At 46.7% G+C, this 14,679-nt stretch overlaps 1 pseudogene; it reads left to right on the top strand.

Annotated features, from left to right (window-relative positions):
• Positions 1 to 346: 346 nt before the first annotated feature.
• Positions 347 to 5,687, top strand: LOC135536518 (serine hydroxymethyltransferase, mitochondrial-like; annotated as a pseudogene).
• Positions 5,688 to 14,679: the final 8,992 nt, after the last annotated feature.

The raw sequence follows: 14,679 nt of genomic DNA, 5'->3' as shown, positions 1-14,679 counted from the left end.
AGTAGATGGTGTTAACCTCTCCTCTCCTCTAGGTACTATGGTGGTTTAGTAGATGGTGTTAACCCTCTCCCTCCTCTAGGTACTATGGTGGTTTAGTAGATGGTGTTAACCCTCTCCTCTCCTCTAGGTACTATGGTGGTTTAGTAGATGGTGTTAACCCTCTCCTCTCCTCTAGGTACTATGGTGGTTTAGTAGATGGTGTTAACCCTCTCCTCTCCTCTAGGTACTATGGTGGTTTAGTAGATGGTGTTAACCCTCTCCTCTCCTCTAGGTACTATGGTGGTTTAGTAGATGGTGTTAACCCTCTCCTCTCCTCTAGGTACTACGGTGGAGCTGAGGTGGTCGACCAGATAGAGTTGTTGTGCCAGAAGAGAGCCCTGGAGGCCTTTGACCTGGACCCTGCCCTGTGGGGGGTGAACGTCCAGCCCTACTCTGGCTCTCCCGCCAACTTCGCTGCCTACACCGCCGTCCTCAACCCTCACGACCGCATCATGGGCCTGGACCTGCCTGACGGTGGACAGTATGTAGCCGTCTGCCTCAGTCTCTGTCTATTCCGTTCTCTGTCTCTGTCTATTCTGTTCTCTGTCTCTGTCTATTCCGTTCTCTGCCTCAGTCTCTGTCTATTCCGTTCTCTGCCTCGGTCTCTGTCTATTCCGTTCTCTGCCTCGGTCTCAGTCTATTCCGTTCTCTGCCTCGGTCTCTGTCTATTCCGTTCTCTGCCTCACTCTGCCACTGCCTCCTCTATACCTCTCTGCCTCTTGTGGTCGGCCTCTATGTTGATTTTTTTTTTCCCCCTCACCAATTCACGGACTACCAGCTCTCTACTTTCCTCTCTACGTTCACTCTACCTTTTCTTTACTGTCATAGTGGGCACCCTAATATTAAATATATTATGTTTATTGTAAGTAACTTACAATAATGGTGCTACACAGTATTCATACCAAGCAGACTGACTAAATCACTGTAGATTAGAGCGTCTGCTAAATGTCCTGAATGTATATTGAATAACACATGTTGTTGTTGTTGTCCTTCTGCAGTCTGACCCATGGTTACATGTCTGACACCAAGAGGATATCTGCTACCTCCATCTATTTTGAGTCCATGCCCTACAAGCTCAATGTAAGCAGAGCCACACTCCACTCCTTCCCGGTCCCTCTCTCCTCGTCTCCTTCTCAAAACCCGTTGGAGGAGAAGGTCTAAGGGGAGGGACTTTCGATTTTTTTTCTCCTCCAATACGGTTTGAGAAGGAGGAGTCGAGGAAAGACCGGTTCGGAGCTTTTAATGTAACCGTTGAACCCGGTCCAGTGTCCCTCTGATGGAAACAACTTGCCACCCTCACTTGTCTCCTAGTGGGGAACATTCTTGTCCTTACCCTCCTCATCTGTAGTGGCAGTAGCTAATACTACTATAAATGCTACTCGTCACTAATGCAATGGGAATGGAATGGATTAGAATGCAATAGACAAGTTCTTATCTATCCTACTATATATGGTTAGTGGTCTCTGTTACTGGTCGATATTGGCCAGTGATGTCATTGGTTCTAGTATCTCCTTGAGTCCTTATTGGTTTATCCATTTCTGTCATTTTCTTGATCTCTGTTTGCCTGTGTAGGGTTCAGGTGATCAGTATAGTCCTCCAGTAGTCGTGTGTGTTTTCCATTATTGAATTGTAAATTTAGTTCCTAAATTGACTGCCTGTGTGTGTGTGTTTCTCTAGCCGTGTGTGTTGTGGTCATGTGCGCAATGCTATGGTGTAGGCTTGGGCGGTATCCTGATTGTCATAGCTTCATATCAACCTTGTGCCATACAGGGTTATTCAGTAATACCGGCACTGAACACACGGAGCGCTGTTTTCAAACCTCACTGATACTCTGTAATCTGAACATTAGCAATGCTGACAAGTACATGTAAAATACCATACAGAATGCTAACTAAATGCTAACGAGCACATTGTGAACATTCTGGTATGGTTTCTGGCCTGAGCTTATATGAGTAACTAAAAATGTTACGTTTGTTGCACGCACAAAACAAATAGTAGCCAGCAAGGCTGTTGATCCAGGAGAGGAATCTCTGCTGTTAGCAAACTAAGCTTGATTTTTTTGGAAGAAGCTAACCATGTAGCAAGATGGCTAACTAGCTACTAAATTAGCAAACCAAATGCTCAACTGCAGAGCTTTTAGCACCTTTTTACACGTTAACTTATTAGTTATAAGATATCTAGCTGACCGACACTTCGTTGTAAAGCTTTGGTGTTGAGAGATAGAAAGAAAAACTATTGAATGGACACATGGTGAAACGTAACATATGGAGAAACATATCCTGTATAGGACTTCCTGTGTTATTCATATTTCTCACTGTTGTTTATGTGATGCATCAGTCTCCTCTTAACAGGTGTGTGTCTCTCTCTCTCTCTCTCTCTCTCTCTATCCCTCTCTCTCTCCCTCTCCTCTTGCTTTCTCTCTATCCCTCTCTCTATCCCTCTCTCTCTCTCTCTCGTACATTCTCTCTATCCCTCTCTCATCCCTCTCTCGTACATTCTCTCTATCCCTCTCTCGTACATTCTCTCTATCCCTCTCTCTCCCTCTCCTCTTGCTTTCTCTCTATCCCTCTCTCTCTCTCTCTCGTACATTCTCTCTATCCCTCTCGCTCTCCCTCTCCTCTTGCTTTCTCGCTATCCCTCTCTCTATCCCCCTCTCTCTCGCTCCCTATCTCGTACATTCTCTCTATCCCTCTCTCTCTCTCTCCTCTTGCTTTCTCTCTATCCCTCTCTCGTACATTCCCTCTCCCTTTCTCCAGCCTGCCACAGGGCTCATTGACTATGACCAGCTGGAGATGACTGCCCGTCTCTTCCGGCCCAAGTTGATCATTGCAGGCACCAGCGCCTACTCTCGCCTCATTGACTACGCTCGCATCAAGAAGGTACAGACTCTTTCTCCCTCTCTGTGACGACCTACCTCTCTGTGGCTACAGAGAACGGCCCCTGCTCGGGGGCAGGGCCCAGAACGGCCCCTGCTAGGGGGAAGAACGGCCCGTAGGGGGCAGGGGCCAGTGTCCGAAATCTGTCTTGACTTCTACATAATAAAGCTACGTACTGTGTACAAATAGTACTATGTACTGTTTTTAGTAATAAAAATATGCAGTGAGCAACAAATATCAACATACTACTTATCCAGACTGACATGGCATTCTATAATGCGCAGTCTCACTTGTTCACCGCATTTGTTTGTTTTAGTAGAGCCCGACCCCTATTCTGATTATCAACTGTTGTCACACACGTGTGAAAAGACCATTCTCTTCTTCAATAGTGTGTCGTGAATTATACTAGATGAGAAGCCAAAATGAGAGACTTCCTGGCATTTTTAAGGCATTATCAATTTCCGAAAAGTTCACATACTTTAAAACGTTCTGTTTTCCCCATCCAGTTATTGTACGGAGGGTGAAAGCCTACCTGCTGGCTGACATGGCCCACATCAGTGGTCTGGTGGCCCGGGCTGTCCCCCCATTCCAGTATGCTGACATGGTCACCTCCACAACACGCAAGTCCCTCCGGGAGCCAGGTACAGGCTTGTGAGGGTGGGATTGGTGGAAAGGACATTTGTTAGAAGCTAATCTGAACGTTATTGTACATAGTAGTTTACCTGATGGATTAAAGTAGAGCAGCAACATGTTTGTGAACAAAAAAAGAAAGGGCTCTAATCCTCCAGTTGTCCACACTGGGCACTTATTTAGCAACAGTCTGTTTGTCCTCGAAGGTGTTGAGTTGCAGATGGGTTAACCTAGACTCCAGACTGACCTGTCTGACTCCCCTCCAGGGCCAGTCTGATCTTCTACCGTAAGGGCGTGCGTTCTGTGGACAAGAAGGGGAGGAGATCCAATATGACCTGGAGGACGGGTCAACCCGCTGTGTTCCCCTCTCTTCAGGGGGGACCCCACAACCACGCCATCGCCGGGGTGGCTGTCGCTCTCAAACAGGTACCTCATCTTCTCGCTCTCTGTCTCTCTGTCTCTCTGTGAATCATAAGTCCACACTGTGACTGTGTCCCATTCTTCACTCCTAAAGTGGGAACTGACTCACACTTTTCCCTCTTTTGTTTAGTTGCTTTGTCTAGGCCCAGACGCCGATGTTCAGAGAGTACATTGGCCAGGTGATACGTAACTCCAAGGCCATGGCTGAGGCCCTACTGAGCAAAGGATACACGCTGGTGTCAGGGTACAACTATGTGTTTTCTCTCGGGAGCGATCTCGTCACTTAAACAAAGAAATGGTATGCTTCATAACTGGATTTGTTTCCTCCTCAGGGGGACGGAGACCACCTGGTGCTGGTGGACCTGAGGCTAAGGGCATTGATGGAGCCAGAGCAGAGAGTTTTGGAGCTGGTGTCATCACAGCCAACAAGAACACCTGTCCCGGGGACAAGAGTGCCCTGGCGCCTGGGGGGCCTCCGGCTAGGTGGGTGTCACTGATTGGACCCCATGGCCCAGAATATAATACCTGAGTGAGTATGTGATGTATAGGCCGGAACCCTGTGTTGCCGCGCATGGAACTTCGTGTTGCCGCGTATGGAACCCTGTGTTGCCGCGTATATGGAACCCCGTGTGCCGCGTATGGAACCCCGTGTTGCCGCGTATGGAACCCCGTGTTGCCGCGTATGGAACCCGTGTTGCCGCGTATGGAACCCCGTGCTGCCGCGTATGGAACCCGTGTTTGGCCGCGTATGGAACCCGTGTTGCCATTCAGAATATAATGGCTGCATTGTATGTATGCTCTGTTTTTATATACATTGTGTCCAGAAAAAAAAATGATTTTAATGTTTTGAACTATTAATTTAGTTTATTTTATTTTTTCATCACTACTAAAATAACCAGGTGCTGTTTTGATGTTTGTCAGGAGGCAAAAAAAGAGATGCAAGAATCAATCCCTGTAACGCCACATTTTATTATTATAATCAAATCTATCCTACATTAACCTTGAATTACCATGCATATAACACCTGAGCTTTCTGTGTCCCTGGTTATCACTGACACTCTCCTCCCATTCCTGACTCCCAGGTGCCCCGGCGCTGACCTCCAGACAGTTCAAGGAGACAGACTTTGTCCAGGTGGTGGAGTTCATGGGATGAAGGCTTTAAGATCGCCCTGGACGTCAAGAAGAAGACTGGTGAGTTCCTCTTCTTCACCAGCTGTGCGTACTCATCAGTTCACCTAATCTGTCTCCTCGGTCTTGCCTTTTTTCTGCGTCCCAAAAGCCAAGCTATTACCTTCATTACACACCACTTTAGACCGGAGCCTTATTAGCCCTGGTGCCATTTGGGAAGAGAATATGTGTTTGTACTTTCTGATGGAGGCCATGATGCCGAAACTTTGTTTTAAATCTAAAGTCAGGGTCTTTTTCTTGTCACAGTTCCTCCATCTCCTGTAACGATCTGAAGAAGTGCCAGTTCATTAGCTAACAAAGAGATGGAGATGTCTAACAGAGGACTCAGTCGAAAACGTAAGCCATTGGTGTGAAAATACAGGAAGTGAAACAAACGCTGAAAACATCTGCTCTACTGTCTTCTTCTCCAGGAAACTTGCAGCTTTAAGAACTTCTTGTTGGAGGATCCAGAGACGGTCTCGCATGGCAGCTGAAGAACCGAAAGTGGAGGCCTTTGCACGTCCCTTCCCCATGCCCGGGCCCGAGGATCACTAGGCCCTCCACACAGAGAGGGTGAGAGGGGGAGGAGAGAGGGGGGAGGAGAGAGGGGGGGAGAGAGAGAGGGGGGGAGGAGAGAGAGGGAGGAGAGAGAGGGGGGGAGGGAGAGAGAGAGAGGGGGGGAGAGGGGGGGAGAGAGAGGGAGGGGGAGAGAGAGAGAGAGGAGGGGGAGGAGAGAGGGAGGGGGGGGAGAGAGGAGAGAGGAGGGAGAGTCAGCTCGAGGTATTTCCATTCCAATATCCAACACTAGCGTATCATTTAGAAGGAAGCAGAAATGATTTGGAGGTGAATTTGAAGCTATGAATACTACACAGCTGTAGTTCCTGGTGTAGGGTCAGCATTGAGTCAGACTCACGAATTTCCTCAGTAGACTAATCCAAACAGATGGAGACCTTGCTTATAATCCTTTGACCTCATCTGTTGACCTCTGACCTCACGTGAGGGTAATTCTGTAGCTTCTAACCCCCTGTGTTTGTCTACACAAACAGAAACATCCTTATTTTCTAAGTGTTTATTTTCTGCATGTTTTAAGGTTGTAGTGTAGGTGAAAGAGCTCAATGTCAGACCCTGAGAGAAATGTCATCGAAACTTACTGTCACCACAAAGGTACATTTATTAGAGGCACAGAGTCTTAAACTATAAATTAACACATTGTCTTAATTGATCGACTTGGTGACTAGATGTTCGTGATGGAGATTTGATTAATACGCGCCTGTCGTACAACCCTATACTGTTGTAAATGTGTGTGTGTGTAACCAACTCCATTCAAACTCATCTGAAGTAACCCTGGGCCTCAAATCCTATTTGAAACCGTTCCGTTATTTGTTCTGTTTGCTCTCGCTTGCCTAGAGTGCCAGATTGAATCACAAAACTATCGTTCCATGATGTCAGGCAAGCTCAATCGAGCTCAGATAAAGGTATATGTAATATCTATTTTTAACTTGAACCCAAGTCCCATCAGAAGTCAAGGGGTCCCAAGCCAGAGGTCAGGGGGTTGACTGGTGAACCCCATAACAGGACCTTTCCCCTGTTATACCTTAATACAGATCTCAGACCAGACCTTCACTATCCTACAGATCTCAGACCAGATCTCAGACCAGACCTTCACTATCCTACAGATCTCAGACCTGAGCTTCACTATCCTACAGATCTCAGACCAGACCTTCACTATCCTACAGATCTCACACCTGAGCTTCACTATCCTACAGATCTCAAACCAGATCTCAGACCAGACCTTCACTATCCTACAGATCTCAAACCAGATCTCAGACCAGACCTTCACTATCCTACAGATCTCAGACCAGATCTCAAACCAGACCTTCACTATCCTACAGATCTCAAACCAGATCTCAGACCAGACCTTCACTATCCTACAGATATCTGAGCTTCCCTATCCTACAGATATCAAACCAGATCTCAGACCAGGCCTTCACTATCCTACAGATCTCAGACCTGAGCTTCACTATCCTACAGATCTCAGACCAGACCTTCACTATCCTACAGATCTCAGACCAGACCTTCACTATCCTACAGATCTCAGACCTGAGCTTCACTATCCTACAGATCTCAAACCAGATCTCAGACCAGACCTTCACTATCCTACAGATCTCAAACCAGATCTCAGACCAGGCCTTCACTATCCTACAGATATCAAACCAGATCTCAGACCAGACCTTCACTATCTTACAGATATCAGATCAGATCTCAGACCAGGCCTTCACTATCTTACAGATATCAAACCAGATCTCAGACCAGACCTTCACTATCTTACAGATATCAAACCAGATCTCAGACCAGACCTTCACTATCCTACAGATATCAAACCAGATCTCAGACCAGACCTTCACTTCATACGTACATTCTCTCACCATCATTCCAACCCCAACCAAACAGTGCTGGCTCTGAAGGCTTTTCCCATGGTCCTTTTCAGCATGGTTCTAGCAACGATGGTGGATGCGTAACCAGGCCAGCTCGGTAGTGTATGATCCAACAACCTGCTGCATGTATTGTTAGACTGATAATGGTCCAAAATGACAATACAATAAACAGTCGTTTCATGCCAGTGCTGGCTTTCTAAGTGTTGACAAAGAAGAAATGATTTTGTATGTATTTTAACTTTACAGAATTAAAGAATTCTTTATTTTCCAACACTGGTTAACAATGTATCAAGGTTTTTAATGCTTATATTGCTGCTTTTGGGGAGAGGGTGATCATGTTGATTTAGCTGAGGACCCCTCCTATGTAGAGAACACAGTGTGAGGGAATGGCTTGAGTTACGTTTATTTCACAGTATTTTTGTTGGCAGATTTTATTATTATTTTTTATTCCCCAAATTACTTCACAAAATGGAGGGTGTGTTTATCACTGCATCAGTGAGCCAGTGAGAATTCCTCCATTTTGAGGCGTAGAGTGGATGGTCTCTACAGAACCACTCTGATCCAAACAAGGAGGGGGTAACACATCAGTATTGATAACGAAGAGAAGAGACTGCACAGTGAACAGTTACTACCAGGGGCTGTGTGTACATGTATCAACCGTCTCCCCGGTATAAATGCTGATCTAGGATCAGGTCCACACTGTCCATGGAATCTTATTCATTGTAATCTAAAAGGCTAATCTGATCCAAGATCAGCACTCCTACTCCGAGACCATTTATGAGTAGGGGCATGCCTAAATAAGAGAGACCTCATTACCTGACTCTGGTACCTGTAGTTTTCAGAGCTATGCGATACACCTGCTATTTAATGGCGCTACCTTAAAGCCCGTTCTGATTAGCTTTCCAGCATGCTGATATGCTCCCAAAAGTCATGTTTCATGTCTGCACAGTGAAAATAAAAAATAAACATTTTTTTTGTCAAGACATTTTAGATTAAAAGCTTAATGCTAATAAATATATGCAGCGATTTAATATCTGACCTGTAACCTGTCATTTGTCTTTTCTGATTAACTAACCATGTTTTGTGTGTGTGTATGTGCACTTATACCAAACTCCTTCAGAATGTACACGTTGTCTAGTATGATACCTAGTCTACTTTAACACACCTATGTAGTGAACCCACTGAAGCCTTACTAAATGGTACTGTCTGTCTCTCTGTAGCAGCTTACTAAGTGGTACTGTCTGTCTCTCTGTAGCAGCTTACTAAGTGGTACTGTCTGTCTCTCTGTAGCAGCTTACTAAGTGGTACTGTCTGTCTCTAGCAGCTTACTAAGTGGTACTGTCTGTCTCTAGCAGCTTACTAAGTGGTACTGTCTGTCTCTAGCAGCTTACTAAGTGGTACTGTCTGCTGTAGCAGCTTACTAAGTGGTACTGTCTCTGTAGCAGCTTACTAAGTGGTACTGTCTGTCTCTCTGTAGCAGCTTACTAAGTGGTACTGTCTGTCTCTAGCAGCTTACTAAGTGGTACTGTCTGTCTCTAGCAGCTTACTAAGTGGTACTGTCTGTCTCTAGCAGCTTACTAAGTGGTACTGTCTCTCTCTGTAGCAGCTTACTAAGTGGTACTGTCTCTCTCTGTAGCAGCTTACTAAGTGGTACTGTCTCTCTGTAGCAGCTTACTAAGTGGTACTGTCTCTCTCTGTAGCAGCTTACTAAGTGGTACTGTCTCTCTGTAGCAGCTTACTAAGTGGTACTGTCTCTCTCTGTAGCAGCTTACTAAGTGGTACTGTCTCTCTGTAGCAGCTTACTAAGTGGTACTGTCTCTCTCTGTAGCAGCTTACTAAGTGGTACTGTCTCTCTCCTGTAGCAGCTTACTAAGTGGTACTGTCTCTCCTCTGTAGCAGCTTACTAAGTGGTACTGTCTCTCTCTGTAGCAGCTTACTAAGTGGTACTGTCTCTCTCTCTGTAGCTTACTAGAGTGGTACTGTCTCTCTCTATACAGCTTACTAAATGTCTGTCTCTCTCTGTAGCAGCTTACTAAGTGGTACTGTCTCTCTCTGTAGCAGCTTACTAAGTGGTACTGTCTCTCTCTGTAGCAGCTTACTAAGTGGTACTGTCTCTCTCTGTAGCAGCTTACTAAGTGGTACTGTCTCTCTCTGTAGCAGCTTACTAAGTGGTACTGTCTCTCTCTGTAGCAGCTTACTAAGTGGTACTGTCTCTCTCTGTAGCAGCTTACTAAGTGGTACTGTCTCTCTCTGTAGCAGCTTACTAAGTGGTACTGTCTCTCTCTGTGCAGCTAGTGGTACTGTCTCTCTCTGTAGCAGCTTACTAAGTGGTACTGTCTCTCTCTCTTAGCAGCTTACTAAGTGGTACTGTCTCTCTCTGTAGCAGCTTACTAAGTGGTACTGTCTCTCTCTGCAGCAGCTTACTAAGTGGTACTGTCTCTCTCTGTAGCAGCTTACTAAGTGGTACTGTCTCTCTCTGTAGCAGCTTACTAGAGTGGTACTGTCTCTCTCTGTAGCAGCTTACTAAGTGGTACTGTCTCTCTCTGTAGCAGCTTACTAAGTGGTACTGTCTCTCTCTGTAGCAGCTAATATGGTACTGTCTCTCTCTGTAGCAGCTTACTAAGTCTGTCTTCTGTAGCTCTCTATGCTGTCTAGCAGCTTAGGTAGAACAGCAGCACATGTAAACCCTCAGTCTCTTCAGCTCTCTATGCTGCTATTGTCATTACTGACACAGCCTCCTGAACAACACTTATTGTCATTACTGACACAGCCCCACTCCTCTCATCACTGTTCCTCTCTCTCTGCTCTATTGTCATTACTGACACAGCCCCTCTCTCATCACTGTTCCTCTCTCTGCCCCTATTGTCATTACTGATACAGCCCCCCTCTTCTCATCACTGTTCCTCTCACTCGCTCCTATTGTCATTACTGACACAGCCCCTCCTCTCATCACTGTTCCTCTCTGCCCCTATTGTCATTACTGACACAGCCCCCCCTCTCATCACTGTTCCTCTCTACCGCTCCTATTGTCATTACTGATACAGCCCCTCTCATCACTGTTCCTCTCACCGCTCCTATTGTCATTACTGACACAGCCCCTCTCTCTGCTCCTATTGTCATTACTGACACAGCCCCTCCTCTCACCACTGTTCCTCTCTCTGCCCCTATTGTCATTACTGACACAGCCCCTCCTGTTCCTCTCACCACTCCTATTGTCATTACTGACACAGCCCCTCCTCCTCATCACTGTTCCTCTCACCGCTCCTATTGTCATTACTGACACAGCCCCTCTCTCTGCTCCTATTGTCATTACTGACACAGCTCCTCCTCTCATCACTGTTCCTCTCTCCGCTCCTATTGTCATTACTGACACAGCCCCTCCTCTCATCACTGTTCCTCTCTCCGCTCCTATTGTCATTACTGATACAGCCCCTCTCATCACTGTTCCTCTCACCGCTCCTATTGTCATTACTGACACAGCCCCTCTCTCTGCTCCTATTGTCATTACTGACACAGCCCCTCCTCTCATCACTGTTCCTCTCTCCGCTCCTATTGTCATTACTGATACAGCCCCCTCTCATCACTGTTCCTCTCACCGCTCCTATTGTCATTACTGATACAGCCCCTCCTCTCATCACTGTTCCTCTCTCCGCTCCTATTGTCATTACTGATACAGCCTCCTCTCATCACTGTTCCTCTCTCTGCTCCTATTGTCATTACTGATACAGCCCCTCCTCTCATCACTGTTCCTCTCTCCGCTCCTATTGTCATTACTGATACAGCCCCTCTCATCACTGTTCCTCTCACCGCTCCTATTGTCATTACTGATACAGCCCCTCCTCTCATCACTGTTCCTCTCTCTGCCCCTATTGTCATTACTGACGCAGCCCCCTCTCATCACTGTTCCTCTCTCCGCTCCTATTGTCATTACTGACACAGCCCTTCTCATCACTGTTCCTCTCACCGCTCCTATTGTCATTACTGACACAGCCCCTCCTCTCACCACTGTTCCTCTCACCGCTCCTATTGTCATTACTGACACAGCCCCTCCTCCCACCACTATTCCTCTCTCTGCCCCTATTGTCATTACTGACACAGCCTCCTCCTCCTGTTCCTCTCACCGCTCCTATTGTCATTACTGACACAGCCCCTCCTCTCACCACTGTTCCTCTCTCTGCTCCTATTGTCATTACTGACACAGCCCCTCCTCCCATCACTGTTCCTCTCACCGCTGCTATTGTCATTACTGACACAGCCCCTCCTCTCATCACTGTTCCACTCACCGCTCCTATTGTCATTACTGATACAGCCCTTCTCATCACTGTTCCTCTCACCGCTGCTATTGTCATTACTGACACAGCCCCTCTCATCACTGTTCCTCTCTCCGCTCCTATTGTCATTACTGACACAGCCCCTCCTCCCATCACTGTTCCTCTCTCCGCTCCTATTGTCATTACTGACACAGCCCCTCCTCCCATCACTGTTCCTCTCTCCGCTCCTATTGTCATTACTGACACAGCCCCTCCTCCCATCACTGTTCCTCTCTCTGCTCCTATTGTCATTACTGACACAGCCCCTCCTCTCATCACTGTTCCTCTCTCTGCTCCTATTGTCATTACTGACACAGCCCCTCCTCTCATCACTGTTCCTCTGTCTGCTCCTATTGTCATTACTGACACAGCCCCTCCTCTCATCACTGTTCCTCTCTCTGCCCCTATTGTCATTACTGACACAGCCCCTCCTCTCATCACTGTTCCTCTGTCTGCCCCTATTGTCATTACTGACACAGCCCCTCCTCTCATCACTGTTCCTCTCTCTGCCCCTATTGTCATTACTGATACAGCCCCTCCTCTCATCACTGTTCCTCTCACCGCTCCTATTGTCATTACTGACACAGCCCCTCCTCTCATCACTGTTCCTCTGTCTGCTCCTATTGTCATTACTGACACAGCCCCTCCTCTCATCACTGTTCATCTCTCTGCTCCTATTGTCATTACTGACACAGCCCCTCCTCTCATCACTGTTCCTCTGTCTGCTCCTATTGTCATTACTGACACAGCCCCTCCTCTCATCACTGTTCCTCTCACCGCTCCTATTGTCATTACTGATACAGCCCCTCCTCTCATCACTGTTCCTCTCTCCGCTCCTATTGTCATTACTGATACAGCCCCTCCTCTCATCACTGTTCCTCTCTCCGCTCCTATTGTCATTACTGATACAGCCCCTCCTCTCACCACTGTTCCTCTCTCTGCTCCTATTGTCATTACTGACACAGCCCCTCCTCTCATCACTGTTCCTCTCACCGCTCCTATTGTCATTACTGACACAGCCCCTCCTCTCATCACTGTTCCTCTCTCTGCTGACTTGACAATAAATCACTGGTGTTTAATGAGGGGGGGATAAATGACAGTGTTGCCAATTAATTGGATTCATGTATTTAGAGCAGCATTGTCATAATTAAACGTTGCGTAAAATGAGACGGCGTTAACGTAAGTGAAAGTCGAGGATGGAACGACGACAACCGCCTGCCCGCCTGTGAATCGCTCGCACGGATTGAATGGTGTGTTCGTTGCTGGCGTTATAGCTGTCTGTCACCGCTAGAGTGGGTGTGTGGATCACACACTGGGGAGAGGAAGGAAATATGCAGCTCATCAATTCGCAGGCTTACAGCCCCAGCTGAGACATGCTTGCTGTACTTCAGCTCCTCTCACACAACTGGCAGAGGTGTGTGTGTGTGTGTGAGATCCACATCCCCACACACACATCTCGGTAAACAGATTTTAACACCCAACCTCTGGTGGCAACCAACGGCTCCTGCAAACCGTTTTCACCTGGTCTCACGAAACACCCCTCCCACCCGCCACCCTGCCTGCGACGTGAAACTGTATAACAGAAGTGCCATGGCAGCAGACATCTTCCTCCTGGTTTTCTCATTCATCTATTGTCATCCATCCAGTGACTCCAACATGCTTGTGGAACATTTAGGGAGCAATAATGAGAACTATCTCGTATATGCAAGTTTGAACAGAATAATTCAACCACATTGTGACCGCGGTGGAGTCCAGTATCCACTCAGAGCAGTAGGCTACAGTACCAGGAGAAACTGGGCCTTTAGTCATAACTGCTAAATTAGGGCCTTACCAGGGAAAGTTCTGGGTTTGGTGTGTAGTCTGGTCAGTCCAGTTATAGTTTGTGGGCATTACAAACTGCCACCACCTGAGTAGTAGGGAGGTGAGAGCATCTGCTTGATAGTATAAATGATGTGTTATGAAAAGGAGACATATCTCTGCTAGATACGTGTATATACACACCTGCCCTGGGCATATCCTCTCTCTTCCTGTCCTATCCTGTCTCCTATTCCTTTCCCTGGTGTCTTCTCGCCTCCTCCTTCCTTCCCCTCCCCCTTTCCTTGGCCTCTGCTCTCCCTCACTTTGTACTAACCTACAACACTGTTTCGGTACCTATTAACTACTTGTCTCTCACATTTTAAAATTAATCTTTATCTAAAACTAGACCTATCCCATATTTCCATCCTGCTCTCTCTGGCTGCTCAGGGCAGGAAAGGATGGCGTTCGGGACTGTTGTTGATATCACACATTTGGAAAAAGGTCAACCGAGAGGAGACTTGTGCAAATTTGAAGAAAAAAAGTGTGTCCAAATGTGAAAGGTTGCCTCGAAATCACGTTAGCCAATGGGAACCAAGGAAAGATCAACATATCCCTAAACATGCAATTCAGGCCTTTTCCCTAAACGTTGGTTTTTACAATTAGATCTGGGTTGTGCAACACTCTGAGACTTCCCACCAGGTCATTATCACTGTCTCACACACACCGTGCCCCACACAGGAGAGGCTACAGCAGTACACACTATAAAGTGGGCAATATTTTATCCAGGACCCCCTGCCATATATTCTCTACTGAGCCTGGTCTTCTCTGCTGGGCCTTTTTGTGTTTTATATAGTCTGAGGAGCCGGAATGGACTGTATTATATTCTATCATGAGGACTGAATGACTTGCTAAATAAACGTTTACAGTGAGTTTGGGGTGTAGATTGACCTATGATTGCACCTATTTGTTGTGTTCTTTACAAAAGCAGGGATGCACTTCAATATA

The sequence above is a fragment of the Oncorhynchus masou genome, unplaced genomic scaffold (genome assembly GCF_036934945.1).
Source record: "Oncorhynchus masou masou isolate Uvic2021 unplaced genomic scaffold, UVic_Omas_1.1 unplaced_scaffold_6273, whole genome shotgun sequence".
Classification (NCBI taxonomy): Eukaryota; Metazoa; Chordata; class Actinopteri; order Salmoniformes; family Salmonidae; genus Oncorhynchus; species Oncorhynchus masou.
The sequence above is the reverse complement of the archived record's forward strand: the minus strand, read 5'-3'. Positions and strand labels throughout refer to the sequence as shown.